We start from the raw sequence: 5626 nt of genomic DNA on the forward strand, positions 1-5626 counted from the left end.
CACTGATAACTGTATTGCCCCCAAGATCTCATCTTCAGCATCTTATTCTCTAACTATACCAATTCTTTGAGCTTAGATATCCAATTCATTGACATTTCCATTTCTTCTCTATAATTTTTTTTTCTAACTCCCACTTACTTCCTTACCTTGGTAGCATCCCACATACATCTTTAAAATCACTCCTATATAAGTACTTTTGCCTGGAAAAGTTGCAGTCCTGATGAAATCCAAACCCCCACATTCTGTACTCATGCAGTTGGATATTGCTGAAGAAGAACACAAGACCCCAAAACTGAGCTTATGCTTTTCATCCATTTTTTTCTCTCATCAACCCGCCTAAATGCTACACCACAATTCTTAGATGAAAACATTTTTTCAAAGTTTATTTAAAAAACAAAAGAAGCCAATATGTCCCACATCTTTCTACCTTTGAAATTATTAGTCCATCCATGTCTATACCTAAATGCTGCCTCTTTATCACTATGAATAGAGAGTGTCTGCATCCATCAAAGGCCAGCCTCATTCCTGTGCTTAAGGTCTTACTCCATCTTACATTTGTAAGGCCTTCCTTCTAACAACTATCATCAATTTCTCCCTCTCTACTGTATCTTATCCATCAGCAAACAAGCTTGCTCCGTTCATCCTTAGATGTTCTAACTCCAGCTTTAAAAGTTTCTTCATTCGCCTTCATCTCCCTCGATTGTCTCTTATATCTTTAAGCCTCATTCACTACAAAACTTACAGAAAAAAATGTCTTTAGTGACAATATCCACTGCCTCAACTCATATTTTCTGCTCAAGCCATTCAAATTAGGCTTTTTTATCAACATTTCCATTGAGACTTGTCTAATTATAGTCACCAGTGGCATCTGTGTTGCCAAATAAAATAACCTCTTCTCTTTTTATTGTACTTCCTTTCAAAGGCTTTCTAGTCAGTTAATACTCTGTTTTTTTTTTTTATGCCCTTTGTTTTCTTTGATGCTGTGTTATGACCCTTTCCTGGTCTTGCTACTCCTTTTCCAACTTTTTTGCTGCTTTCTCCTCCTATACACCTAAATATTAGAGTATTCCAGGTTGTAATGAGGGTCTTCATTTTTTTTTCCCAAATTCTTTAGGAATTTTGTCTTTTCTTTCATTGCTCTATTCTCAATGCTTACAACAGTACTTGACACATAGTAAGACCTCAACAAGTATTTGTACAATGAAGACATACATTGGGTTTTTAGAAAAAGTGATTGTGAGTAATGACCCTCTCTCTTGCGCCATACACCTACTTTTGAAATGTCTCTGGAATTTTGTCTACATATGAGTTTCTCATATGTTGGAGTCTAATAATTGCTCTTTGGATAGGATGACTCAGCAATTTTCTTTGTATGAGCTTATATGATTTTACATAGAATAAAATAAAATAAATGACACAACTAGCCTATACCTATACAGACAAAAACAAAAAACAATGGAGTGTTAAAGAGTTACTGCATGAATTTGATTCCACTAAACAATTAATATATTGGGTTGTCGGAAAAGTCATGACACATTTTTGCAATGAAAAACATGGAAAAAACATGTCATGACTTTTCCAACAACCTAATAGATAACTCAGTTTTTAAACTCATTTTCTTCTGCACAGCCTTTATTTATTTATCTATTTATTTACTTATTTATATAACTTGAATTATGCCAGCAACAATTCTCATTATAAGGTTCCTCTAAGAGAACTATAAACTTTAGCTTCCATTTTACCATCTTGTGCTCCACCCTTTCCATCTTTACAAAATGGAGAAACCACTTTGTTTGCAGAGTGCTTTGAGGTCAGAAATGAAAGATCTGGTAAGTCCATGGCATTATAAGCACAATGTGTTCAAAATGCCCTAAGCTGTTTGCACAGGAAAATAACACGTTCTAATCCATTTAAGGGCCTTTGTAAGTAGTCAGGTCTCCATTTCTTAATCCACCTCATTATGCCTAGGTAGTGAAGCATAGAGGGTTTTAGGTACCTACAATTATTGGCTGATAAGGTACACTGACTACCAGAAGACAGGTTAGGCAATGATATTCTAAAGAAAGCACTTCCAGCCTGTGATCACATGACACAGAGGGTTGGGTTTGGTATATGCTGAGAAAGTACATCTTCCTTTGCAGCCTTGTCTGTATTTGCCTAATTGTCCCTTAGACCAAGCCACCAGGTAAAGGCTGGCAATCACCACCCTCGCTGATTATCAGGCATTACTGATGCCCCCAGAAACTCAGGCCATAAAATTTGTATTTCCAGGTTTGATTACACAGTTAATAAGCTAATTTTTCTCAGATTTATAACCCCTAGTAATGGCTCCAAATATTTTATGTCCAAGGCCTCTTTCTGGTTTGTATGGTTCATCCTTATGTGTTGTAACTAACTAGAAAACGAAGCACCACTGACGATGCCTTGCCACAAGAGCCGTATTGTTTAGTGTCTGTTTGATGACTGAGCTAAGACAGTGGCCAGAACTCTGCAGTGACAGTCCTACCTGGATATATCTGGAGTACAGACAAGGCAATGAAACAAACTCAGCTCTGCATGTCTACCACTTTACTGGAACTTCCATCTACGCGGATATTCTATAATCTTCCTTTATACGTTGCAAACCAGATCAAAATTCTTTATAAGAAGCAAGAAAACTTCAGATGTGACTACTCTAATGTGGACTAATAATATTACCTCCTTGCAAAGACTTTTATTAGGAACGATGTGAGATTATTTACTGGTCATCTTGACCTTTTCCTTTGTGCATTACTTTTGTAAAATAGTGTTACAATTCAGTCTGCATGAGGTCAGCATAGACCACTGTTTTTTGTTTTGTTTTGTTTTTTGTTTTAAAGAAATATTTGAAAGTATACATTAACACTTTGTTTGGTAGTCATCAAGTATGACCATCCAATATTTGCTAGCTGGGTTTTGTCTCTTGTACATTTCATGGAATGTATTCAGTATTTAATGTTCAGACTTTACTAAAGTTAGGATTAAGTTGATCCAAGTTTTGGTGTTTGAAGAAAGAATGAGTGAATTATGGATGCCATATTTTATTGTAAATAGAAATTTATATGACCTTATGAATTGCTTCATTTGTTTGGCATCTCTTACAATTCAACATTCTTGAGTCTGAAGGTTGAATTTTTTCTATAGTCTCCAACTTTTAAGTGTTTTCTTATTGACTTGATTACATAAATAAGATTGTAGGCAAATGAATATTGTTAATTATAATGTGGTTGTCTTTTGATTACCGTGGGACCAGGAGTGCCACCTCTTGCGAGAACAATGTTTACTCTTTGTCTTGTGTATTTGAATGTAATGCAGTATACCAGGATTCAGACTTTATTACATCAAACTAACCTCCCTCCTCTTCATACATGCATGTGCTCACACACATAATAGAAATACTATTAACAATTTTGATGCTACAAAAACTGCTCAGGTTGTCACCTAAGATGTTCAGGTTCTCATGATTGGGGGTGTGAGTGGGGTGGTCCAGCTGAGAGTGTGAGAAGCAGACAAAGGTANTCATGATGCTGGACTCTAGAACCAACTTTGCTGTTTACTAGCTGAGAGCCTTTGGGCAAGTGACTGGATCTGCGTTTACTGATCTGTAAAACGTAAATCATTATGTTACCTGTATTGGGTTCTTGGGTTTCCCAAGATAGGAATCGAGAGAAAGCCTCAGAAAAATTCCAGACAAATTTTATTAAGCTTATGCTAGAGCACAAGGGAGGTAGCACAGAGGAAGTAAAGGCCTCATAACTGACTCCAGGGCTGGCTTTGTTTAGCTGCTTTTATAAACTTGGGACAAAACGGGCTTACTCGTGAAAGTAGGCTATTTGAAAATGGCAGGTTTTTTGAAAGTGGCAGACTTTCGTGATCAGATAAACTGCCTGGTAACCATGACAGCCTCGGCTCTGTGGGAGCAAGATCGTGGACTTCTTGCTAGCGCCACCCCAGGAAGGTTGTATAGCGGTCAAACCTTGAGCAACTGCGCATGAGGAATAGTGGTTTGACATCTGTAGTGAAGTAAACGGTTAGAAGGGAGATAATAAAAAGCTATTTTTGATTTTTGTGTAAGGAGTTGATGGGGTGGTGCCATTCTAGTCAGTTATCTGGTTTTCCTCCTGGCCATCCGGCATTTCTTCAGCTCCATGCCCAAGTCCCTACGCTGTCTCAATTACACTGGGCCTACACCCCTCAATGAGTGAATGGTTGAAGGAGTATATGAGAAAGTGAATGTGAATCCACTGTGTTCACTGCAGAGCCCTGTAAAGCCAAGTGACAACATAAAAGAGATCACTATACTGATAGTTCTTCTTGCACGCCTTCTCCATGAAATCTTCCCTTTCTCCCTCCCTGCAATCATCTGATCCAGAGAGAATGCAAACATTCTTCCTTTTTGGCACTCACTTTAATACAGACATGCTGTCATAGTGTCTATAACCCTTTTTGCTTGTTTCTTTCTTTCTTTTGCTCCCCTGACAAAGAGTTTGAGCTCCTTGAGGATCACATAAGTATGTCCTGTTCATATCTTGGTACTGTGAAGCTAAATAATTGAAATTTCATTTAAAATGGAGTCAGGAGACCAGAAAGAAGAGCTCTCATTCATTACCACTCAACATCAATTAAACACCCCAACAAGAAGAAATGTCAGTTACAGATCCCAAAAGGGAGAGATTTACCTTGCGTTACAAGCAAAAAGTATTTCTGCTCCACTACCCCAGCAGGGAAAAGAGATTTTTCTCCTCCTTGCCCAGCAACAAGCCCAGCCAATGGGAACCATTGCAACTCAGCCAATGAGAAGCCTTCACCACTCTGAACTCTTGCTTTCTTCCAACAGATTTTTGTTCAAAGCACACCCTCCCAACTCCTTTTTTTTTTTTTTTCTAAAATGCTCCTTTCCTTTGTTTGCTGGACTTGCCTATAGTTTTTGCTATATCATGGTTATCCTGAATTGTAATACTCTGCTATTCCCGAATAAACCCTTTTTTCTGGTAAAAATAACAGTCTGTTTTATTTTTAAGGCAACAGTACAGAGCAAGAACTTAGTAAATGAGTTTTATAAATAAATATAGCAATTAAGTCATAATTTCTATGAAGTAAAAGTTGCAAGTCAAAGGAAATAAACCCATCACCACTTTTCCATTATTCCTGGTGACTTTAACATTTGTGGGAGAGATGTTAATTGTCCCCTGGCCTTAAGACCCTTCTTTCCTTTAATAATAGAAACCTTTGAGGTTTGGCTAGGCACATGGCCAATGAACTGCAGACTGAGGTGTGACCATATTGCTAAGATATGGTCAATTATGTGTGAGCAGAGGTGATATGTTCAGCTTCCTTAAGAGGAAGCAGCTTGCTCTTAACTTTGCTTTCCCCTGAATTTGATGATGATGAGCCAGGTTTGACTGTAAGAATGAGGGCTATGTCCAGGTGCTGGAGCAAGGCGTAGTCCTTGGATCGCTGAAGGAACTCATGGAGCAAAGCAGCCTACTTCTGTAGTCTTCTTGCCTGTATCTCAGCTATTATGAGGGAGAGAACTAAAATTTTATTGAAACCACTATGTTTTGTGTTCTCTTTATTACAGCAGCTTAAATTATTCTTTAATAAATAC

The sequence above is a fragment of the Hipposideros armiger genome, unplaced genomic scaffold (assembly GCF_001890085.2).
Source record: "Hipposideros armiger isolate ML-2016 unplaced genomic scaffold, ASM189008v1 scaffold_288, whole genome shotgun sequence".
Taxonomy (NCBI): Eukaryota; Metazoa; Chordata; class Mammalia; order Chiroptera; family Hipposideridae; genus Hipposideros; species Hipposideros armiger.